This window comes from Panthera pardus, unplaced genomic scaffold (genome assembly GCF_024362965.1).
Source record: "Panthera pardus isolate Hobbes unplaced genomic scaffold, ASM2436296v1 HiC_scaffold_20, whole genome shotgun sequence".
Lineage (NCBI taxonomy): Eukaryota > Metazoa > Chordata > Mammalia > Carnivora > Felidae > Panthera > Panthera pardus.
Window position 1 is genome coordinate 68,527,823 of NW_026526766.1, and position 25,929 is coordinate 68,553,751.

The following is a 25,929-nucleotide window of genomic DNA, read 5'->3' on the forward strand; positions in this document are numbered from 1 at the left end:
GTGTCTTCGTTTCCTCACCTGAGGATTAAAAATAGGGTTGTTATGCAAACTAAGTTAGCATGCTATTAAAATATGAAATATTTAGAATGGTGCCTTGCATGTAGTAAGTACTCAATAAATGGTAATTATTACTGTTGAGTCTCTAGAAACCAGCAGCGCGCTTGGCACACTCTATTATTCAAAGGGTATTTATCGAAAGAATGAATGAGTGAGTAAGTGCGTGGAGGTGTATTCTGCCTCACCTGGTTCTGTCTAGCCTTTTAAAAAAAGGCAGGGAAGGGAACCCTGGCCGCAAACTGCCTTATTCCACTTGGGTTTTCTCTTGCCAGCACCCTTCAAGCATCTGCTAGCAATCTGGGTCTTGTGGCATTTTCCTTCTTGTGCTGTTAATTTTTAAATAAATTTTCAGGCTGCGGATGATGGAGGGAAAAGCAGTGGGTGAGGGGAGGGAATCCATAAAATACGGACAGTGGGGAGCCGTAATTGTGGGGTTTATGCACAAGGGATCGTGTTTCCAGAGAGTAGGGAGCCCCCCAACATAAACAAATTCTCTAAGAAAAAGAGAAGAAATAACCATTTCCCAGAGCCCCCTTGAGTCCCATTGGGAAACGGTCTTTTTTCTCATTTGGAACTTGTTTCAGCCTTCCAGGGAAGCCCATGGAACAGAAGGGCAGCGTCACTCATGTGTAAGCTGAAGCTTTTGTGGCTGCAAAGCTCCGTTGTGGTTTGGAATAAGGCTCCTGTCCCTGATGAGGCATTTGTCCTTTAAAAACCAGCCCAGAATGCTCTGAACCCCTCCAGTAGGTCTCTGAATTCATCCTTCAGGGAACATTTTGTCTACAAATTGACTGGCATGCCAATGATTCTGAGCCTCCCCGGGCTGGGTCACTACAAACTCTGCTTCTAACTAGCTTTAGTTTCTACATTCATCCTAGCCTTAGTGTGCGAGCCCCTCAAAGGACAAAGCCTTTGGATTCGTGTCTGCCTGTCTACCTATTCCCGAAAGTTAGCACAGACCGGAAGTGTAGACGCAACAAGCGTAGACAGAAGTGTCAACACAAGCAAGTACGTGTTGACTTGGAAAACACACACACATACACACACACACACACACACACACACACACACACACACACACAGAGCTAAAGAATCCTTTTCAATGTACTGAATCTCCAGAGGCTCAGACCTGTCAAGAGAAATACCGCAGCCTGTGGTTCGACTGGTGATCGTACTGTTTTTACTTCCACCTTCATTCCTTATTTTCAGCCCCACCGCCTATTCTGAGATGGGAAAGCATGCAGCGTGTGACTCTTACTCACTTACCTCCCAGTACATCGAGAACTGGAATCTAGCTTCAATAGTAATTACTATGATTATAGTTCCCTGTGGAACTCGTAGGGTGAGCTCCAAACACAATTCCTCAAGCTTTTCAAATCACTGCGTCGATTTGCTTATGAAAGGCAGTTCTAATCAAGAGGGGTAATTACAATATTAAGTGCCAAGCCTTGGTGTGCAAACTCTTGAGTCATAAGATATTAAGCCTAATTTAACTCCACTGAAGGAGGCGTGCAGCATCATGCACTCAGCTTTCTGAGTTGAGGTGAGCCCAGGCTGAAAACTTCACTCCAGGAAAGTGGACAAATTACTTATCTATTAGCCATTCAACTATCACATATTATACAAGCCAGAGCACCTGCCTTAGGGAGATGTTTCCTCTCTGAAATCCTAATGCTACAGGGGTTGGGGAGCAAGATCCCACCCTGCCTTACAGCGCTTTCAGTCTTTCTTGGCTATAACCACACACTCATTCATTCATTCAATATGTACTGAGATTCACAGTATGCCACGTCCCGTGCCAGGCACTCCGGATGCTGAGACAAGTAGATGAAACATGGGAAAGTTAGGTTCATAAACAAGCGATTAGCCCACAATGTAGAAGTTCTGTAGTAATAAAAATATTCAGGAGGAAGAGAAAAAGGAATGCCCCAGCCAATCTTGAAGAAGTCAGATAAGATTCCATGGGGAGCTACCACCTGAGCTGGTTCTAGAAGGATGTGTGGGCATGACAGGCTATAGGGTATCTCAGGCAGAGGGACCACCTCTGTCATATGAGATGTGACAGAGTTGAAGAACTCTACCTATTTCAAGAAGCTATAAATGGTTCACTGAGATTTTTAAAAAATAATATGTACACATACAGGCCTGTACACACAGGCACTTGGATAGAGGCTGTGAAGAGGCCCAGGAGAGGGACGAAGGAGCTAGTAATAGGATGAGTCTTATTGGTCATATGAGGGTTATTCTAAGCCTTCTCTCAAGTGCTATATTTTGAGGAAATTACGCAAAAATATGGTGGCAATCAAGCAGACTGCACAGATTCAGACCCTGACACACACCACACACATAGACGTAACCGCCTCGCCCCCACAAAGCACACAGGTGCTTCTGCTGGGTGTGGTAGCAACCAAATGGAGAGTACACTTTTACACATACAGAAAATGACCCGAGTGCCCTCGGGGACACACCCTCATCTTACGACCAAGTCTGATCTGGGGTTCATTAGCAGCAAAGAAAGTTTTCCCATAAAAGGAGCAGAGTGATCAATCATACTAGCTGATAGGGTGCCTAGCTGATGAATGTGCTTGTTGCTTATAATCACCTGTTTTCATTAACAATTGAGTCAGCCTTCAATTTGGCCAAGGCACCAAAAAGAAAGCACACATTTGAATCCATTTAGCTCGGGACTTTTGATTTTTGTTGTTTAAGAACATGAAACCAAAGATACTGGGAGAAGGAGAAGAAAAGAGACATTTATTACATACTCTTGATGTGCCATGCTCTTACTATTTTTTAAAATCTAATAATCAGAGCAACACTTGTGGTGGAGAAATTCCAATTCCTATTTTGAAAATGAAGACACGGAGGCTCAGAGAGATTACATGATTAAGCAAAGTCACCCAGATAGTGAATCAAGCACGGGGACCTAAGGCAGTCTGATCCCTATACCTGGCCTCTCACAATAAAACCTTGCTTTCTCTTCTGATAAAAGTGGAGGAAGATAATTACATTGTTTTTCTCATCAAATAAATCATTTAAGTAAATCATTCAATATTTCATTAAATTAATGATTTGATTTTGCCAAAGTCAGCCGTGGGCCTGGTTGAGCCATGGCCCATAAGAATTGCAGAACAGTAGGTATGTGCCATTGCCCATTGCATTCCTTCCAGAAGAACCCAAATGAGACATGTTTAAACCAGCCGACATGTCTGCCACTGGTCCTGAGCCATACTGTTTGTCATGTTAACAGATACACAGCAACATTTAGAAAGGGGACATGCTGTGGATCCTCAGCTGAGGAGGTATTGGGGCTAAAGAGGCCAACTTCATGAGCCTGATCTTCTCTTGATCTATTAGCTTCACCATATTCTTCTCTTGCCAGACTGCAAGAGAGGCTCGACAGTGTGCTGTACCTAAATCCATCCATCATTAGAAATAATCATTCTGAGCTTGGATCTCAGTGTCCTGTACAGGCCTAATGATCTGAGCATCTGGACAGTCCTCAAGGCTCAAGGCTTCCAAAGTAAAGCTTGATAGGTAGTCCTTTGCCCCTCTGGGTCAGGAACAACCAGAGATATTTTTGGTTTGATCATGTTGGATGGATGAGAGTTTTTCTTTAAGCTGTTCAAGTGAATAAATAATTGCCCAGAATTCCTTTTTTTCCATTTGAGACTTTCTTTTGGTTACTGAATGAACAATGGCAATAATTAGCTGGTGCCTTGCTCATTACTTCCTAAGGTCATGAGTAATCTGTCCTTGTTTTGAGCCAGTTTGATTCCTTGGCAATGAGAAAACAAAAACAAAAACAAAAACAAACACAAAAACAATGAGCTTTCCTTTGATTTCTCTCCATTTCAATCCTAAGTGAGTTGCAATACAAGGAGAATATGTTCTTGTTCCTTCTGGCTCAACAGTTTAAAAGCCTAACTAACATTCCCATCCCAGGAATAAACCAATGGTGCTGAGCTCTTCCTTGGGAGGTTATCAGAGAGGCCTGGAGATTTAGCAACAAGGTTACACTCGGTCATACCATTCAGACTTTCTGATAGCAGATTTCCTGGGAAGCGGGTATCTTGGATTTGCCTGTCGTTTCCAGGCTTTAGTATCTAGTGGGGAAAGGGCAGTGAGAGATTCATCAAAGGACAATGTTTCTAGACTCAGTCTATTCCAGTCAGTAGCTCAGTGACCTTGCATCGTTCATGTCCACTCTCTGGACTTCAGCTGTCTTCTCTGTAAGGTAAAGGGTTGTGGCAGAAAGCTTCCAATAGTTAGGAAATCTTAAGTTTAATAACACAGCAAACATTTATTGAGCATCTACATTTTTGGGGACACTGTGCTAAGTGCTAGAAATAAAAAGGTGAATCATAAGTGGTCTTATCTTCTGAGTTTTCTGGATCTAGGGGGAGAGGCAGATACAGATACTGCTGACATAATGTGTATGTTGTATCAGAAATTTATATAATCTATTATCCTACAAAATGTTCCCTTTACACGGACAAAATGACTTTTGAATCAGTCGAGTAAAAGGAAATTACATTATAGAGGTGTCCGAATGACAGCTGGAATCAAAGCTTACGGGAAAATGGATTTATTTGGGGGAAACTCATTCAGCTCTCAATGTTGTTGTTTTTATCTTAACACAACAGAGTCTCCTGCATAAAGGCAATGACGAGCTATGAAGATGGACGCTCTGTAAACAAGCCTGTTATTAATCATTATCATAATGATCTGAACCAACCTGCTGAGCTTTTTGATGTTTGCTCAACTTCAAGGATTAAGATGCAAATCGGGGTGTGATTTCTATCATCGCTGCATTAGGATCTGTGGTCCATTAATCTCAGGCTACAAGTGACCAGAGGTAACCTCAAATAGACACATGGCATTTCACCGCCCACCCCGGGAGGCTCTGTGCACCACTCCTGCCCCCTACCCCCACACAAAACCTGGGGAAGGCTTTTCTGGATGGAATTTAGCCAGAATGGTGTACTTTGCCTCTACTCCAGAGTCATCAAAAATATTTTCCTAACGCTTCCCTTCAAGTTGAATCCCCAGTGGCCATGGGAACTTGCCAAACAAGATACTTTCCAAGAGGAATATCTTCACAACAAAATCTGTAAAAGATGAAAGAAAGTGGGGGAGGGGGGTGCTCAAACATAAAAACCCCAGGCATGAACCCAAGATCTAAACACATGGCAACAATGTCAGGTGGCTGCTTTTAGTCCTTTAGGAGAGGAGATCTAGGTTCGAATCTCCACCCTGTTCCTGTTTCATGTATCACCTGAATGGTGGGGCAGTTAGGACCACAGGATTTAGAAACAGGTAAATGTTTGGGTTCTGTTAAGTGCTCTATGACCTAGCTCACATAACCTAATTTCTCTGTAAAACAAGAACATTAATACATCCACACTGGGGGGGCCTGGATTGCTTGGTCAGTTAAGCGTCTGACTTCCGCTCACGTCATGATCTCATGGTTCCTGGGTTCGAGTCCCGTGTCAGGCTTTGTGCTGGCAGCTCAGGGCCTGGATCCTGCTTCGGATTCTATGTCTCCCTCTCCCTTAGCCTCTCTCTCGCTTGTGCTCTATCTCTCTCAAAAACAAACAAATAATAAATTGAAAAAGTATATATCCATTCCCCGTAGGCTGGTTGGGATACAGCGATATTTCTGTAACCATTAAGCATAAATTGAAAGGAAGGTGTCTCACAGACGGGAGCTGTCTGTGAGCTCAGAGCAAAGGTAGTGGAGGGTAAACAAACACACCACACATAATTAGAAGCCCCCTGTCACCTCTGCCCCATCTCCTGGCTCCCAGGAGAGTGCAGCGGGATTTCCTCCTTTCCAGAATCTATCACTCAGGTTAACTTGAATGGAGTTCTGACCATGCTGATGGGCTTGCCTGGGGAATGTGGTCTAGCCTGGAATTTGGGCTCCTCTGAAGGGGAAGGGGTGATAATGTGAGAAGCTCAGATTGTGAACACTCTAAGGTTCTTTCCCCAAAGTAGATTCCTTGCCTTTTGCTATCTAGATCAAATTATTTGTGCACTTCAGCCACATGCCCTGCGAAATGCTTCCCTGATTGCTCTAGTTTCCTTTAGGCCAGACATCAACCAGTGGCCAACGGGCATCAGCGACGTTACAAAGGATCCTGGAATACCAGCCTTGTGCCTGACCTACAGTGACACTTTCCCATGTCAGGCTTTTGTTTCTGAGGCTGAGAAACAGACCACGACAATGAGAGAAGCCCCAAAAGGCTAACGGAATGGAAGTTAGCAGAGTGTAATGAGAAAATGATAGGAAAATGTAAAAGCTATACGGAACAAAAGTGTAGGGAATGCCCCACCTTTTAGTGGACAAGTTAAGAGCTTTATAAACTGTCAGGTGTCTGTGCAGATAGCTGTCTGGGGGGGCTGTTATACCACGTGAGGTCAGCAGTCTTGCTCTCCTACTTCGGCGGCCCGAACGAGTGGGCTCCTTGAGAAAACCCTGAACTCTAATGGACAGCCTGGTTGTAAGCTGTCTTAGAACTAACTGAAGGAAGATGACTCACTTCAGATAAGCAAACGGGATTTCCCCGAGGAAATTATCTCTTTGCATCTATCCCCACCTCTCCCCAGGCCTGATAGAGTGACTGACACAAAGTAGGTACCCTGTGAACTAAGAATTTTCTCTCATTCTGTCAGTTTATTGGGTATTCCAAAAGATCCTTCACATTATGTTTTATTCTTCTAAACACACTTAAACACTCCTTTTGTGATCCACCCCCCACCCCCACCCCGAGAGAACGCTACAGCTCACTTTTGAGAGACCACCGGCTGTGCAAATTATGCTATGCCCTGGTGGTTCCTTTAAGACAACCAGGAATTTACCTGCCAGGGCTGTTCCCTTAAAGGAAGTCTCCCTTTAAATCTCTCAGTATACACAGATTGCGTGTGTGAACATATGCTCGGGTCCCATGTTTTATGGAAACGACACTGAATCATTTTGCAACAAAGGAAGGGCTTTGGATGCTTTGGGGAGGTGTGGCTGAGTGGCAGGATCTGGGCAAACCAGTTGAATGGGTGTGCCCCGAAGCAGCCAATGGCCTACTCTGGAAGGAACTGGGTACAGAAACCAGAACGAGCTATGATTACAGACGACCTAAAGCATTCCTACCCATAATCCTGGGATGCTGTCTTCTTTCCAACACATGGAAAGAGGTTCCTAGCCAGTGAACGGCCTGTTGCTCACCAGACTGAGAGTTACTCACACCTTTCCACTTAGATTCTCCTAGCCAAAGAGCCCCTTACAGAGCTCCCCACCAGCAGTTTCAGGCTCCAAGGAGCCCCAGAGTTTCTCAGAGTTGCCTTTAGGTCAATTGTAGGAGCAAGGAGATGGGATGAGATCATTCTTGAAGTTTCTGCTTCAGCTACAGCAGCTCTGATTTTGTTTTGTTTCATGTCTTGGGGTTCTTTTAGTGAGTTAAGAAAAGAGTACTTCTGGGGCGCCTGGGTAGCTCAGTCGGTTGAGCGTCCGACTTCGGCTCAGGTCATGATCTCACAGTCCGTGAGTTCGAGCCCCACGTCAGGCTCTGTGCTGGCAGCTCAGAGCCTGGAGCCTGTTTCAGATTCTGTGTCTCCCTCTCTCTCTGAACCTCCCCCATTCATGCTCTCTCTCTCTCTGTCTCAAAAGTCAATAAAGGTTAAAAAAAATTATTTAAAATAATAAAAAAAAGAAAAAAGAAAAGAGTACTTCTGCTTTTAAAATGTTTGAAAACCATTCTTTTCCTTCCTTCCTCCCTTTCTTCCCCTTTCCTTCCTTCCTTCCTTCCTTCCTTCCTTCCTTCCTTCCTCCCTTTTTCTTTCGACACACGGAGTCCAAGAGATGAGATGTGAAGCTGAAAGGTCACCAAAGGATTTCCATGTTACCAAATCTAACCCTCTTCCTAATTCATCTCTTGGCAGCATTTGACCCAGTTTACCAATCCCTTTGTTTTGAAACATTTTCTTCTCTTGGCTTCCAAGAACATCTCTCCTGGAGTTCATGCTTTGATACTGGCTGCTTCCCTTTGGTATATTTCGCTGGACCGCAGTATGCCACCTTCAAATAGTGCCCTTTCCAGGGTTCTGCTCCGGGATCCTTCTTCGACTATATACTCGTCCTAGGTGATCACACCTGCCCCCGTAGCTGTAAACGCTATGTGAGGCCAGTGATTCCTACTTACCTATCCGCAGTTCTGACCTCTTCCCCTGAACTCAAGACTTGGGTACGTAACTTCACGTCTTTTCCATTTGGATATCTACCAGGCATCTCAAATTTAACATTTTGAAGACAGATGTCTTGAATCTCCTACCTCTATTCTGTACTTGCCCAGCTGTCCCCATCCAACGACTGGGAGCCTTGTATGCCACCTGGAAGGTGAACTGGAGTAGTATTCCTAGGTGCGGAATGTATTGCCCACAGGATTTCCTCAAACACCACGGGCAAAAACTTAGGAACCGTTCTTGATTCTCCTCTGTCTTTACCCCTACATTCAATCCGTCAGCATCAGGACTCTGGTTCACCAAGTCCTACTCCACAGACACCACCTGAGCTTGTGTGCTATTCACCCCCGTTATAGGAATAGCCTCTTATCTGGTCTCACGGCTCATTCTCCCGCCTCTGCTTATCTCGTAATCCATTCTCCTTTAGGCTCTTCTAAAAGCGGATATCAAACCATATTACTGTCCGGCTCAAAACCTTCCAGTGACCACCTGTTGCACTTAGTATAAAATCCAGTTTCTTTCCCCCGCCTGTGGGGCCCCTGCCTTTCTTAATGACTTCAGGTGGTATTACTCTTACCCTCCCAAGTTCCAGGCACACGGAATTTCTTCTGATCCCTGGAGCACTCCGAGTTCAATTTTACATCAGACCCTTGCAGCAGCTGCCCCCTCTGCTTGGACTCTTCTTCCCCTAGGCCTCAACCTCAAGTCTAAATGTTACTGTTGGCCTTCAGAAAAGCCTTCCTTGACCTACTTTTTAAATGTAGCCTTTCCAGGCACTTTCTCACATGTTTTCTTATTTTATTTCAATCATAGCACTTAAAACTATCCAACTTTTTTTTCTTTCTCTTATTCATTACTTGATACACTGTTTCCCTCTACTCGGGGTCCTCGCGAATAGGAACCTTGCCTGTCTTGCGCAATGCTTTCTCTCTGGTCCCTAGAACTGACACATAACTCACGTTCGACAGGAACATTTTGAGCAAACGAATGAAAGTGACTTGTTCAAGGACACACAGTCCCTGGTAGAACAAAGACTCTGATCAGGATGCCATACTCCCGCTTCATGGAGGGACTCATGAGACGGACTTCAAGTGGCTCTGTGCAGGACAGAGTGCTTTACGGATTTATGTAATGTCTTCTTTTCCGTGGAGCAAAACAAAGAAATAAATAAAGTTCCCTGAGATAAAATCTCTGGAGTCATGGGGATATTTTACTGCCCAGAAAATAATCTACTTGTTCAATAAACATTTATTGCGGGCCTATTACATGGAACTGTCAGGCATCAGGAATATAGCCATGAGTAAGACACAGTCCCCACCCTCTTTTCTAGACAAGGAGACACCTAAGCAGATGATGACAGTACTCAATTTTTAGTGGACAGGATAATAGCGAGCACGCACTGAGCATTTATTATGAATGGAAACTCTTCTGAAAGTTTTAAGTGCTTAACACACTTATTTCCGACAGCAATCCTATGTGGTATTTACTATTATTACTCCCACGTTTTACAGCTGATGAAACTGAGGCATGGGTGAGGTACTTTGCTCAAGGTCAGAGAGGTAGCATGTACTGAGCCGGGCTTTGAACCCTGGCGATCTACTATGGAGTGCATCTTTGTGGCCACTATGCCATAGTGCTTCTCTCAGGGAGGTGTGTGGAAAACTTTGCAGGAGCATAAGGAATTATTCCCTCTATCCTTGGTGGCAAGGGAGATGCAGTGAAGGCTTCACTGTGGAAATGACATTTGCGTTTGGCTCTTGAAGGAGGGAGGGGGTTCCCACAAGGGAGAATGCGAGGTAGACAGCACAGCTTGTGCAAAGCCACCAAGTTGGGAAGGACCGGACTGTCTCAGAAGTCTGGTGGAATTTTGTGCAGCTGGCACATAGTGAGCAGTCGGGAAGGGATGGCAGGTAAAACCGGAGAGAAATGCAGGGGCCAGGATGAGAGGCTCCTTCTACTGCAGGCTAAGGAGAAGAAGTTTTACAGCCTTGGCGATGGGGACCAAGTGGAGACTGCCAGGCCAGTGAATTGCACATTCTAAGTCTGCTTTTAGAAACGCTGCAGGGTTCATGCCAAGGGTGGATGGGAGAAGCGGAGAAGACAGTAGAGAGACTAGGAAGTGCTCGCAGCGGTCCAGGCAGCAGATGCAGGGGGCCCGCGGGACATCGTGGCCCCTAAGTCTCAGGGAAGAAGGGGGTGTCTGATGCTCCATGTGGAAGGAGAGGAAAAGAACAGCTACCTGGGTAAGCTAAATGTGCTTGCCTAAGGCATGTGTGGGCCATCTCTCCAAAGTCTCACTGGCCCCTGGCTCAGCTGCCCCACCCTCTGACTCTAGCCAGCTGTTGCAAGGGCTCTGGGGACATTGCCTCCTGGGCCCCGTTGTGGCTTCAGGACCTGCTAGGAAAAGGCTACTGTCTTCTCAGTAATGGCCGCACCTCAGCCCAGTGCAGAAGTGATGTCAATGCGTTTTTGTCCTGCCTGTCTGTCACTGTTCTTTCACAACAGGTTTTACAGACATGCTGAGGTCACACAGAATGTGTTAACGTGTTTGGGAGATTATTATCGTTTTGTCATTCCTGTGTTTGGTTATGGGGGATGAGTTCTTTTGGTATTTAGACAAGAAAGCATTGGAATTACCATGATCTCTCTCTACAGTTGATACATGGAAATGACCAGAGAAGAACATGTCAATATCCACAGACCTCTGCAGACCACACTACGCCCCTCAGCAAGAACAGTAGCTAGAGATTTTTCCCATAGTACTCAAAATTAGTAGGAAGAAGGGTTTTGGGTTTTAATTTTGTTTTTATGGAGCTATTTCTGCCTCTCAAGTTTACACTATTAAACTGGCCACGATGAATTTTTTTATAAGAAAGAACTCCTAAATATAAAGAATTCCACTGACCTTCCCAGTGTGAGAGTTGTTCTCTGTGGTAAAGACTTGATTGGAGCCAGCTGTGACCAAGCTATTTCCTCATCGCTTGTCCTGCCATCAGTGAAAATTGTCCTTCCGTCAACTTCCCCTCGCCCCTCTTCACCTGAGCATTTCCACGAAGCTTACCTGTGTCGCAGGTGCTGTCACGGTGAGATGTCTCAGAACAACATCCAGGAGTTTAGAGGAGTGGCTGATGGTGATTTGCTCCCAGGATACCCTGTTAGTTTTAAAGAAATGATACTTCTTTATATAAGAAGACGGGATATTTATTAGCTTTATGTCAATACCTAATCCCAATGCCTAAAAATCTAGTTGCTATTGATACGGTGATTTTAACAAAATCTCACGGTCATCAACTTGTTGTTTTTGTGACTCGGTATATTTTGTGATTCAGCCTCCATAACACATGCCTGCAGAGAGCTGCAGATGTTTTCAGACTTAGGTATCTTTTACCAGCCTGGGGCTTCCACTGATCTTACCACATTAGGGAAGGGTGTGAGCTACGATGCTGGAGGACTCATTGTGCCGAGGAACTGTTACAATAGATTAAACTACGGTTGGAATTGTTTAGGGCAGAACTTTTAAAAACCTTTAAAAAGTTTGAAACACAAGCTGTAGGAGATATTTTAAGGAAAAAAAAATTCCATTATGTACTAACTTGGAGATATGGTACATAATTTTTATTTTGTCTTAGAGACTCATAATAAACTGTTCTGTCTGATTTTCTTTAAACATGGCATTTGCTTATACTTGTAATAACCATAGAGCCATGGTGCATATGTGTGTATGTGTAACAGTGCAAGAAATCTGCAATGAATGATTTTCTAATGTTTGCCTAAAAAAATGCAAGATGCAAGCCCACAACTGACGTACTGTCCTACGTGTGGATGTTCCATTCAGGTTGTGCTGCCTATTAGCTCTTTTTCTGATGGATTTTTCAAAGCTCAGGTAGTCCGTTGTAAGTTCATCTTCATGACCTTGTCCAGTCTCGCTACCTCCCATACCACGGCATTTTCCTTCCTCATCAAATTGGTGGGAAGAAGGTTTTTTCCTCCTAGTCACCTTCCACTTGCTAGTTAATTGCACTGCACCATCCAGCAGGTCCCTATCACTGCTCTCTTGTTACACAGAAAAGAAGCTGAGATGCCAATTCCAAAGATTCTTTTCAGGTGCCTTTACCTTTCTGAGCCAGTTGATAATGCTACAAAACGATTTAACTCTGGGAATGGTGTCTTCCTCAAGCTGTTAGGATATTAACCTACCTTTTCTTAGTATCTCAGCCATCCCTTCTCTGCTTCTATACATCCCACCTTCTTTCTCCCTCATCCAAACAATAAACGAGCTGCCTATTAAACATCTGTTATTCCCTTTATATATTTTATCTCATTTGACCTTCACAATGGAGGTTGGCAGTAGTGGCCCAATTTTAGTGTTGAGAAACCAAAGTTCAGAGAGCTCAAGATACCTGCTTAAGGTCACACAGCTAATGAGTGGCAGGATAAGAAACTGCATTTGTATTTGTCAAATTCCCAATTCTGTATTATTTTCTCTACTCCTGTATCTCAAACAAGGGTATGAGTGCCCTGGATGAGGGGGCGGGCAAAACTGTTGGCCAGTAAAATTGAATCTACTAGACTATACTGCTTAAGCATTGTGGGGAGAAAGTAAATACTTTAAAATATTTTCATGGCAAAGCAAACCAACCCATAATACGTGCTAAGCTACATATTTCAAAAGAATTTTAAAGATGAAACTTGCAATTGCAATGAAAACTGCTTTTTGAGATAGCTTTGAGCCGAACATCTGGATTCCCAAGGAGCTCAGTTTATTCTTCTTTACCATCCGGGCTACACCATGGAAAATATGCTTTGCTTGTACCTTGTTACTCTTCATTGCAAGAACCACTACGTAGGGTTCTAAACTCGGCTCTCATCTCTAGATGTTCTTGTCGTGACTCTGTTCATCACCATGATTCTGTCTCTAGCTTCCATTCTCTTTCGACAGATGCCACCGATCCACCTATTCTTTGCTCCATGAGAGTTTTTCTGTACATCTATTAACTTATAGGACATCTCCATCTCTACGTGTGTCCAGAAATAGCAAGCAAAGCATTTAAGAAATGAAATTCCTTGGGGAGCCTGGTTGGCTCGTTCGGTTAAACACCTGACTCTTGATTTCAGCTCAGGTCATGATCTCATGGTTTGTGAGTTCAAGCCCCATGTCAAGCTCTGTGCTGACAGGGCAGAGCCTACTTAGGATTTTCTCTCCCCCTCTCTCTATGCTCATTCTCCATGAATTTTACTGCCGTTTTCCCAACCATTCATACTTGAAACACATTTGCCTTATCCTCACATTTGTAAAGTTTAAAACATCAGCTGTCTGGTGGCTGTCCTCCTTTTCCTTTGTGGCCACCCTGGGTCAGTCCCTCTTTAGTCCTTGTTTAGCTCAGTTGTTCTCAAACGGGCAATTTTGTCCCCCAAGAAACACTGGCAATGTCTAGAGACATTTTTGGTTGTCCCAGTTGGCATCTAGTAGGTAGAGGTCAGAGATGCCACTAAACGTCTTACAATGCACAGGACTGCCCCTCCCCCCCAACATTGAGCTCCAACAGTCAAAAGTGTGGTTGGGAAATGTGGTCCTGGTCTATGAGAAAACTTTGCTCCTTGGGTTCCTTCTACCTGCTCCTGCTTCACTCTCCATTCAGCTGCCAGTACGGATCACTCCACCAGTGAATGACCAGTCCATGACTCCTAGTAAATCTTTAATCCTGTCATTCAAGAATCTCCAAGAGTTCTAGTCTTACTTGCCACTCCTTCCCGTCATAGCAGACACCATCACACCAGATATTCCCCTGGCCGCATCCTCTACTCTTGATGCCTTTATTTTCCTCCCCTCAGCCTCACCCTTCCTATCACTGCCTATCAAAGCCCTGTCCCTCTTTCCAGCCCAAATCCAAAGGCTACTTTACTTTCTGCAGCCTCTCCAGATTCTCCCAAAGGGGTTATGCCTTTCTCAACTCTTCTCTGGGTGGAATTCTGTCATCAGCAAGTTGTACGTCCTTGATTGAGGACGGCACCTGGGCCCGGATGCTCACACTCGGATCACACACCATTGAGCCTCATCTGGCATGTTTCAGGATGGCAGTTGAGGAGGGAGAAGTGGAAGAAATGAGAAGGGAACAGACATTCATACAGAGAGGAACAGAGAGGAATATGAGGAGCAGAGGTGGCCCCATCACAATGCTGACAACTGGTGGCTTGGCTTCATCGGCTTCTCCCGCCATCATCTTCCATTAAGGCATCTCTACAGCTCCTCCAATTTACTCTTCCTTCCCTCCCTCCCTCCCTCCGTTTCTTCTTCCCTTTCTCCTTTCCTCTTTCATTTCTTTTAGGACATTTGTTCTTGAATGGAGGATATTACTGCCAAAGGGATAAAAATTGCATCTTGGATGTGAAAGAAAAAAAAAAAAAGAACTTAGGTATTCCCATGGTTTGTGGCCCCCCAAAGCTCTACTCTACCCAAAGAAATCTTAAGAATTTTTCTCATTAGGGAAAATTTACATCTTAATTTATGTTTTCTCTTTGTTGGGGATTGGTGGTGATAATTTTTGTTTTAAGTGGAGAAATGATGATTTAGAATAAAGTAAAGGGTGGGGCACCTGGGGTGGTTCAGTCAGTTAAGCGTCTGACTCTTGACCTTGGCTTAGGTCATGGTCTCGGGATTTACGGTTTCAAGCCCAGCATCGGGCTCTGTACTGGCAGCATGGAGCCTGCTTGGGATTCTGTCTCTCCTTCTCCCTGCCCCTCCCTCTCTTTCTCCCTCTCTCTAAATAAATAAATAAACTTAAAAAATTTAAAAAAATTAAAAAATAAAGTAAAAGTGGCTTTATATACACATGCTTATAATTTTTAAAACCCATGGAAAAATTAAAAAAAAATAGAACTATGCTATGACCCAGCAATTGCACCACTAGGAATTTATCCAAAGGATACAAAAAAAATGTTTATTCAAAGGGGCATATGCATCCCAATGTTTATAGCAGCACTATCAACAGCCAAATTACGGAAAGAGACCAAATGTCCGTTGACTGATGAGTGGATAAAGATGTGGTATATACATATAATGGAATACTACTCAGTGATGAAAAAGAATGAAGTCTTGCCATTTGCAACAATGTGGATGTAACTAGAGGGTATTATGCTAAGTGAAATAAGTCATCAGAGAAAGACAGATATCATATGATATCACTCATATGTGGAATTTGAGCAACTCAACAGATGGAACACAGGTGAAGGGAAGGAAAAATAAGATAAAAACAGAGAGGGAGGCAAACCCTAAGAGACTCTTAAATACAGAGAACAAACTGAGGGTTGCTGGAGGAGTTAAATGGGTGATGGGCATTAAGGAGGGCGCTTCTCGGGATGAGCACTGGACGTCATACGTCAGAGATGAATCACTGGGTTCTACTCCTGAAGCCAAGACTATACTGTATATTAACTAACTCGAATTTAAGTAAATAGCAATAAAATAAAATATTAAATCCTTTCATTTGTGAATTGTTAAAGAAAATACAAAGTACTTCAAATTTGGTTGTGATTTTCTCACATGTTACTTTCTCCATTTTGTCTATAAGGAAAATGATGCTCAGAGAAATTAGGTACATTAATTCATCCCAGGTTGTTCAGGTTTAAGAGAACCGGTTCAAGAAAGCACTTAAGAGCAAGTCTGGCACATGCTTCACACAATGACATTAGCTACTGGTATAAGCTGCACCAGCACCAGCTCCACTGTTACTGTTTTTACAATGTCCCATTTCTGTAATCAGGTACTAAGAGTGAGTTCACACTCTATAGATGAGGTAGGAAGTCACCACAGGCTGCATAATTGCAAACTATGGTAAGTGCAGCGAACTAGGAGAGTGTGTAACAGGAGGAACTGAGTTAGTGGTAGGGAAGAGGGGGCAGGAGGAATGAGGAAGGCCCTCAAGGGCAAAGATAATGAGCTAAGATCTGAAGCATGAGTTGAGTTCAGTGGGTGAATTAGGATGTGAGAAGTATTCCCTGGGGAGGACCAAAGTCTCTCAAGGCTTCAGAGCAGAAAGAAACATGGAGTATTTGAAAGATAGAAACACCAGTGTGACCGGAGCCCAGACAGCAAAGCAACAAGTGGCTCAGGATGAGTCTGTGGAGGTATGCTGGACCCTGGAGGCCGTAGCAAGAGATTCCATTTTATCCCAAGATAAATTGGAGCTGTTGAAGGGTTTTAAGTAAGGGACTGACATGCTGTGACTTCTAAGGTGATATCGGTGGGGATGAAGAGTGTGCAAACTTGAAGATATTCAGAAGGCAAAATCTGTAAGGGTGGATTACATGAAGAGTGAGAGGGAGGTGTTGAGGACAAGCCATGGGCTTTGCGTTTGGACAACTGCATGGATGGTGGTAACATATCAGAGGTCACCTAGTTAGTAAGCAGCAAAGGCAGGCCTATGACCCAACCTATGATCCAAGGCTTAGGTCAATGACCTATAACAGCATATCTCAGCCTGTTCGCAGTGGCTGTGGTTGACCTACATCTGCCCCATTTCCTGTTGAAGCATTATACCCTTGGATATGGACCTTATAGAAATGTTCTTCCCAAAGTGGAAGCTTCTAATAACCTTGGACTTGGAGTTAGGGGAGCTGGATTAAAATTTCTGTAGCATGGACAGGCCACTCAGAATTGTTGAGCTGACACCCTCATTTTGTGAAACACAGATGGTCAAAGTACCCACTTCAAAGGTTAGTGCTGGGGACCAGGTGGTGGAAGGGAGCCAGTCTAATGTGTACATTTGAACTTAAAGTCTGGGCACTGAATTCCATTCTACTCCTCAAGTTATGGTTGTATCTTTTTCTCTATGGTTTGTTCTTGTGACATATGGGCCAACAAGAGCTTTTGGTTGGGCCAAGATATTTTTGTTCCGGAGTCCCAGGTGAAGTCAGTTGCAATTTCCTGCATGTTAGAGGCTCAAGAAATGTGTGCTGCAAATGTGGTGTGGTGGCCGCCATCACCAGGTGGGCCACCAAGTTGTGTTTGAGGTCCAGAAATAAAACACCATAGTTGGTTAGGAGCCAAAGTAAGGCAGATAATCTCAAAGTTACAATGTGTCAGAGTCACCTGTGATGGCTTTTTAAGAACACAGATTCCTGGGTCCTACCACACTAGATATCATAATTTTGTAAGCCAGCAGGTGGCCAAAGAATTGAATTTTCATAAACTCGTGAGGTGAAACTAAGCCTGGTCACGTGAGTGCTGCCCTGAAAGAAACATGAGCCTGGAGTGTACCGATTTGGTTGGGATTCTTTGGGGCAGAAACCCTGTCTGGTTCCCCACACCATGGTCTAGTAGGGTGTTAAACAAACATTTGAGCTAAGTTGAATAAACATTGAGTTTTGTCAAATTGAATTACTGTACCCTGCTTTATTTTTCTTCCCATCCATCCCAAGTCAAATGTTGACAAATCTGCTATGATTTTAGGAACAATGGATTTTAGACAGAGGGGTAAAGTTCAGGAAAATGTGTGTGTGTGTGTGTGTGTGTGTGTGTGTGTGTGTGTGTGTCTAGTTATGGAAATTCCACAGTGCTACCAAGCAAGTTAAAAGGATTTGGGATTCCCGTCCATGAGGACCTGCTGCTGATGGGACTCCATTCCCATTCCATCTCTACCATTCACTGGAAGTTTTCATGGAGACACAGAATTAAAAGTAAATGAGGCCAGGTCCAGGTTGAACAAGGCACATATCTCACCTGTGATGCATTCTTCCTGGGAGCAGGTGGCCAAATCCTGGAGCCCCCCTTATGCCCTGAGGGCAGCATTGTGGGGGCTGTCTGGCTTCTTCCTGACCACATAGGATTCCATTCTCTCCCCTGTGCAGCAGCCCATCCTCACATCTCCCTCCCTCCAGTATTGAAATATTTTACGAATTGTGAAGTTAAATGTTTTAATAGCTGGGACAGAACAACCCACCGGGCTTGCTTTACTGCCACCACAGGCATGGCCTCTGACCAGCTTTCCTATATAACACAAGTCCTCATACATATTTGAAAAGCAAAACTTAAATCATGTACTTGGTAGACATATGATTTCAAAATACCATGTACAAGAGGATGTACTTACAGGAAACACAGGGTAAAGAGCAAAAGGGTCTTGGAAAGGACAAGGCAGGTAACTGTAGTGACTAGTTGTTTTTTTTTTTTTCTTTATCACAACTAAGCTACCCACTAATGTTGATTCCTGTCACCTAACCCTTTATTCTCACAATCGCTGTCCCACTTCTTTCTTCCAGACTGGTTCATGCTTTCTGAAGGAACCTGATTTTGCCTGTAACTTTTAATTGATCATGGGGTCAATGTCAGCCTTTGGAAGGCCACCGGATGGACAGGAAGAAATTGGGAGCAGATGGAAGAACAAGGTTTGAATCCTGGATTCCCTACATGAGTGATCGTGGGTGAAATCTTCCACCCTAAAAAATACCTATGTCATGCTCTATGCCCTCCTAGAAGTGGAGTGAACATCAGGGCAAGAAGAGTTTAGAACTAAGTCCATGATGCAGAGGGCATTATAGGCCTGTCTTTTATTAGGGCAGGCCTTATGAGCAGGATGTAGCCTTGCTGGCTTAAAGGAGATGCTTGCTAAGGTTTATTTTAGCACCCGAATTCCTCTTCCCCCTTTAAACATGTTGAGTTTTAAAAACGTGTTTGTTTTTCTTATTTGTATTCTGTAACTTTATAATGTACTCCACTGTATCTCTGAAAGTTCTTTATAAAGAGATTGTTGGATGGGTAACTCATATATATGTGGAAAGCCACTTCATGCATTTGACAGTTAGTGAGTCCTAGCCTAAATGGAAGGCACACCAATGATAATAATTTTTTTTATATGATGTCACCCCTTGCATTCTGAGAGAGACTTGGTTCCCCAGACAAACAGTTACTCAGCAGAAATCTCCTGTTGTTCTAAAATATGATCAGTTTCTGGATGAATATCAAGCAGTTCTGAGATGCCATGGAGACAACACGGCCATCAACCACTTTTCTTGAAAGTACAGTCCATCTCCATCTGCCCACCTCCCCAGATTCCTTGTCTGAATCGAGTCTATGCTCAGAACACACGCTCTCTTTTTTTTAGAATGTGCTTTGGAACATCAATGCTTTAGGAAAAGAATAACTGATCTCCCAAAGGTCCAGGCTATTACTCAGTGGTCCTATTTGCCAGAGAGTTTAGGTTGAAGAACATTCTGGGCTCCACCCAACCCCACATAGTAAGAAATGCATTCTCATACAGGACAAAGGGAAGGTATGTTATCAGACCAGATTTTACCATTTAGGAGGAAACCAATGATTTAACCCAGACAGTGTGACCAAAGGAAAGAAACTACTACTCTATCAACCTATAAACCCTATTTCTGACATTCCAGCACCAGCCATATTATTCAAACATCCAGATTCCTAAGAGTGCTCAAGTTTGGCCTAGAATATGAGTCATTTATTGAGAAGTACTGCGTACCTTATGCTGCATTAGGCACAAAGAAAAATGAGAAAACATATATGAAGTGCCTTCGAATAGTTTCAGGTTCTGAGGAGCCTAGCTGGCTCAGTTGGTTGAGTGTCCCACTCTTGATCTCGGTCCAGGTTGTGATCTCATGGTTCGTGAGTTCGAGCCCTGCATTGGGCTCTGTGCTCGCTCTCGCTCTCTCTCTCTCTCTCTCCAAAAATAAATAAGTAAACATTAAAAAAAAGAATGGTTTCAGGTTCTGGAACACAGCAATTGTTTAAAAGTGGTATTATTGTTGTTGTCGTCATTGTTGTTTATTGTCATTGTTGCTGTTAGGTGTCATTGTCCCTGGGCAAGTTCTGTATCTTGTACCAGTAGTGTTTGACATCACTGATTACCCCCTTCTTAAACCTCTGTCCTCTTAGATTCTCCTCCTACTTCTTGAACCATAACTTGTTTCATTTGCTTTTATAAGAGATATGTTATCTAATTTATCCATTGATCTATTTATCTCCCACATATTATTCCCATCTTTTCTCTCTGGCTTTGCTGTGAGCTAGTCTGGTGAAGAGCAGAGACTTCTTTAATCTTCCCTTCTCTCTAGTCTATAAGACCCTTAGGGCAGGGACTAAGACCTATATGCCTGCATATGCCCAGAGTCTGAAAGGAGCTCGGTAAGTATCTGCCAAGTACATATGTGACCAATGGATCAATAAATGAATGAATGAACTTAATCTTTTCACCATTAGTCTTTCCCTCTCCAGCTAGTCATGCCCACTGCAGGCAAAGCTACCTCCTGAAAATTCCATCTTTACCCATTTATTTCTTGCTCAAAAATATAAGTGTCTCTCCTTTACTCAACAGGCCAGCTTTCAAGCCACCCTCATCCTGTTATCTTGCTCTAATGTCCTGTCCAATGTCACCTCCTACTCTTGATTGCCTAAATCCTGGGGCCAGGCAGGTAGGGGTCCTCTCAGGCACTGAATTTTTGTGTACGCACTCTTTCCAGATCCCTGCTTATGGCTTTATAGCCTTTTTCTCTGCCTATCAAAATGTGGCCCGTCCTTCAATGCCCACTTATCAGGTCTTTGTAACAATAGAGCCCACACAGACACAGCCCCTTCTCAGAACTTCCCACATCCACACTGCCTCTGGTTGGCTTCTCATCAAATGCTGCCCTGTATTATTAGTGGCAGTCAATTCATAAGGCCTTGATAGTAGATGCCTTATGTTTCTTTTGCATCTGGACCATTGTTAAGGAGTCTTGTCAAAGTAGTCCTATCAGAGTGCACCAAATGCAGCATGAATTTTACAGAAGAGAATTCTATAAAGCGTAAAGCTGAGCTTGGCCCTTCTGTTCCCATTGAATCACTAAATTTACTACTTTGGATATGGAGCAGAACATAGTGAAGTCTTTGGGTCTCCAGTGTATCTTGCATAACACATAGATCCTAATGACGGTGATAGAAGTGGTAACAGGTAACATATTTGAGTACTTGTTCTGTGTGCAAGGCCCCGTGCCGAGGATCTTAATATTTTAATTTCATCATAAAAAATCCTTAGAAATATATTCTATTATCCCACTCTACAGATGAGGCAATGAACCAAAGCTTCAAACATTTCTCAAGCCCATTTTTCAAGTCTCAGTCATAGACTTGGGCTCATGCCCAGTGCTAGATTCTGAAGATAAAGAGATGAATCAGGTTCAGTCTCTATCCTCAAAGAGTTTACAGACTAGAAGGGAAGAGGAAAAAAAACAACAACTATGATTCGGTTTAATAACTGCAATATCAGAATTAGTATTAACCTTTCCTCTATTAAACGAAGGCAGTGACCAACCCTGTCCAATGTCCAAACAATGCTTTACAAATAATGTCAGTACTTAACTTCTGTAGTGTTTATCCTAATAACCTATAACCCCATTTTAGTATGAGAAAACATCAGCAAATTTCAGTAGGATATTATAGAATATACCTGACCACCAGTAGTCTAACCTATTAAGCTAATTAAAAACAAAGAAAGCCTGAGGGATTCACAGCCGAGAGGAAACTAAGGAGACATGATTACAAAATGTAATGTGGTGTCCTGGATGGGGTCCTGGACAGAAAATGGATATTTTATTTTATTTTACTTTATTTTATTTTATTTTTTAACATTTATTTACTTGAAAGGGAGAGGGCAAGAGAGAGAGAGAGAGGGAGAGAGAGAGAGTGGGGAAGGGGTAGAGAAAGAGGGAGAGAGAGAATCCCAAGCAGACTCCACATTGTAAGTGCAGAGCCTGATGCAGGGATCAATCTCACAAAATCATGACCTGAGCTGAAATCAAGAGTCAGATGCTTAACCAACTGAGCCACCCAAATGGCCTAAAAATGGATATTTGAGGTAAAATCTGAATAAGGTATGGACTTTAGTTAACAATGCACCAATACTGGTTTATGACATGTAACAAATGAACCACGCTAATATAAGATGCTCACAAGGAAACTAACTATGGGGTATATAGGCACTCTCTGCACTATGTTCCCAATTTTTCCGTAAATCCAAAACTGTTCTCAAACATAAAGTCTACCAAAAAAAAAAAAAATAATAATGTTAACCCTTAAAATAAGGGTTGTGAGCGACTGTCAGGATAGTGGGGCTGGTCAGGCGGGGAATCTGAGCGAAGGAGCGCGTTTGTGCTGGGAGGCGAAGAGGGGAAGAGGGTGAGCTTGGTTTTGGAGACATTGTCCTGGAGAGTATTGGTAGCAAGTCTGCATGTCCAACAGCAGCTGAGGAGCTTGATTCGGAGTCTAGGGGAATGGGAGAGGAAGACCTGGGTTGAAGACACACACTTGGGAGTCATCATGCAAGGAGGTGGTAGTGGAAGCATTTGATGCCCTAAACACCATTTTGGAGATCGGCAGCCACAGCAAGTCTGTTATTACCGTGTGATGGATGAGCAGGGGGAGACTGAGGGGGGAGTCAGTTTGATTATAAGTGCAGAGCAGCTGGAGCCTTTCATCGTCGGGGGAGCCAAATCATCCTTGTGGGCACAGACGCTGTGTTTTTTTGTTTTTGTTTTTGTTTTTTTTTTTAATTCTGGAAGGCATTTCCTGAGGCGAACTCTGGATATGATGATTATGCTTGTTAGTAAGTTGATCTAGCCTCAACTGCATGGACAGGGATCCCACCACAGAATGCTTCCTTGTTATTCGATACATTGGCTTTCTTTAGGAAAGAAACATTTTAATTCTTTCTTCTAGAGTAGGTGTAGCGTAATTGTGTGAGATGAAACTATTCTGATAACCATCTCTCTTGAGGACACAGCACCTCAGTCGTTTTAAAACCTAAGTTAATTAGATATCTGATGTTAACAAAAGCTTCCATTAAAAAAAAAATGCTGCACCCCCCCAGACTCCTGCTATAGCAGAGGAATCAATGTTAAGTACAGCTTTTATCATCAAACTGGCACTTTTGTATAGTTAATCATAGATGTCTGCGGCCTCTGAGATGAAGGAGGCAACCCCCCCACCCCAGTTCTTACCCCCAAGGATGAAAGACCCATCACTGTGGTAAAATCTGTGTTTTTCACATGGCAATCCTAGTGGGCTGGGTCTTTCGTGCACTAAGATTAACTTTGCTTGGCATTCAAGGATGGTCTAGTTTGTAGAAAAAGGAAAAGAAACATAAGAGAGATAGTCTGAATTAAATCTAAGGTAAGAATGAAAGAACGTGCAGAATGTTTTATCTAGAAACTTGGCAAAATGAGCAGTCTCCTAGAAATGCTCCTAGCAATGGATTCTCAGAAATTTAGAGTCTCCTGACTAAAAGCAAATGAAGTAGAAAGGACTGCCATATACTCTATAAATCCTCCCCAAATACCCAAGCATGTACAAGCACGTGTGCATGCTGACATACACACCCCCTTTGGACATCCAAGTTGGGCAAATAAATGCAAGGGCAATTTCGTTAACTCTCTTTAGTTCAGAGAAAGAGTTGGTAGCTGGAAAGGCTGCCGGGCAGCTTCAGCTCCAGGCAGAGGACAGACTGGGATCTGTGGCCACCAGCAGCCTATGTCTGAGCTCCTGCTCTGCTACTCACAGGCCCTATAATCTCAAGTGTGCTGGCTAGCTCCTCAGAGTCTTGGGCTCCTTCTTTAAGAAATGGGGATAAAGATGAGCATCTCAGTTCAACTGAATGTCTTCCAAGTGTCAGGCACTGTGCTGGGGATATAGTGGTGAACAAGAAAAACGTAATCGCCCCACCCCGAGACAGGCAACTTTCAAGGGAGGTTGCTGTATCCTGACATATTCAGCGTGCATGTGGCTTGGTGCCTGGTCATTGAGTACACAAGGTTGCCGTACTTTTCTCCCATCCCAAACTGAGTGGTTGCATTTGAGTAAAAGGACAGCCTAACTACAGGACATTTAGGAGCACTAGGACTTAAGTGTATTAGTTTATGGAGCCTCAAAAGGCTTCGATAGCAAACACATTGAAAAGGCAATGGGCTTTGGAGCCATAAAGAGCTGGCCCCCAAATCTTTGCGTTGTCCTTCACTATCTGTACGACATCGTGAAATCTGTATCATCTCTTCGAAGCTAAATTTCCCCATTTGTAAACTAGAGTTATCGTTAGAGATGCTTACCTGAGGCTTATGTAATAGGTGATAAAGGAAATCTTATATATGAAAATGGCTTGTTTCAGGGCAAAGTGATACCCACGTGTTGGTTACTATGGAGTACTTTCATTATTATTAATGAGAAAACACCAGCTACGACAGCCTCTGCCATGTGGTGCCTTTGGGGCTGGTGTTCTGGACTGAGAGACTACAGCAGTGACGTCAACACATTTCACAGGCATTAGAATGACATCCCATCACTGGAAGGGTTTGTAAATAAAGCCTTGACCTAATTAGGAGCAGATCCAAGGACTGCGACTTTCTTCTGAGTAACAGCAGCACAGACCATGGCACAGGGAGAAAGCTTGGGAATGGCTTTTCCAAAGAGCCCATGAGCTCTGTTGGTAGTGCTTCACATCCACTGTGGCTCCCACTTGCTCTCCTCAGTTGACTCGCTCCCTCTCCATTTCAAGGATTGAGGGGAAAGCATTTAAGAAACACAAGTGTATATCATTCTCAGAAACTGGTACCCCTCACCAGTAGTCAACCAGTGCATTCCAATCGGAGGCCAATTTCTCTTGGGTCTTATATTCCAAGATGAATCCCAGGCTCGAGTGAGGACCCACTTGAAGAACATTCGTGATCTCTGCAAACTAGCATTTTAATCCTGATAGTCCTGGAGACGTGAGCCAGTCAGGAAGGTCAGCTTTGCATTTTCCTTCAAGAGGCTATGGAATTCTCATGCCAACATACTCTTGGAGAGTATCTCAGATGTTCCAGAGTTTTCAGTGAGCTTGCAGGAATCCTCCTGTACTAAAAGGATATAGTAGATCTCACCAGTTTGTTATGCCAAACTACCATAGTTTTATGAACTCATCGGTTTCATACCCCCATACTTTTGCACATGTTTTCACTTTGTGTGGAGGGCCTATTTCACCTGTGTCTGCCTATCCATTTCTGTTAAGCCTTTAAAACCTAATTCAAGAGTCCCTCTGTGAAGACAGCCCTGATTCTCACCCTCTCTCCACTCCACCAACAGACCTGGCTTCAAATCCCAGGACTTGGCCCATTTAGTGAGTTCGTAAGAACTGATTATTGTTTTCTCAAATTCTTGGAGTTGACCTGGTTTCTTCTCTAGTCTCTGATAATTACACTAAGTGCAATATGGGATGCTGGAAATCAACTATGCAGTTGTGAAACCTTTGATTTGAAGCAAGATTCTAGGTTGCTCAAAGGCGAGTTATGTAAGATTTGCATTATGCAACAGGCAGGAGGACCTCACCGTGAGCAGAGATTTGGAGGCATTTCTGGTATAGCAGCACCTCTGCCTCATTTCCACGGAGGCCATCACATCTCCCAGCCTCAGCACAGTCCCTGACCCAAAGCGGGCACTCAACACAAATGTGCCATTTCTGGGGGCCAAGAAAGCAAGCTCAGAGAGGGAGGGAGGATCCTGGGACTCCTCTCTATGAGGCTTAGTGACCCACTTACAGATCCCATCTTGGCTGCCCTGGAAACATTTCCCCACTTTAAGATAGTAATCAGGACAGGGAGGCAGTCTCCTTATTGATG

At 43.6% G+C, this 25,929-nt stretch overlaps 1 long non-coding RNA gene across 2 annotated transcripts in view; it reads right to left on the reverse strand.

The window, feature by feature from the left end:
* The window catches only part of LOC128778627 (uncharacterized), a 124,176-nt gene that overhangs the window by 79,226 nt on the left and 19,021 nt on the right, over positions 1–25,929 (reverse strand). For both annotated transcript variants that reach the window (XR_008424301.1, XR_008424300.1), the window contains exon 2: positions 11,357–11,447. This is a non-coding gene — a long non-coding RNA (uncharacterized LOC128778627). The remainder of the gene's footprint in view (positions 1–11,356; positions 11,448–25,929) is intronic.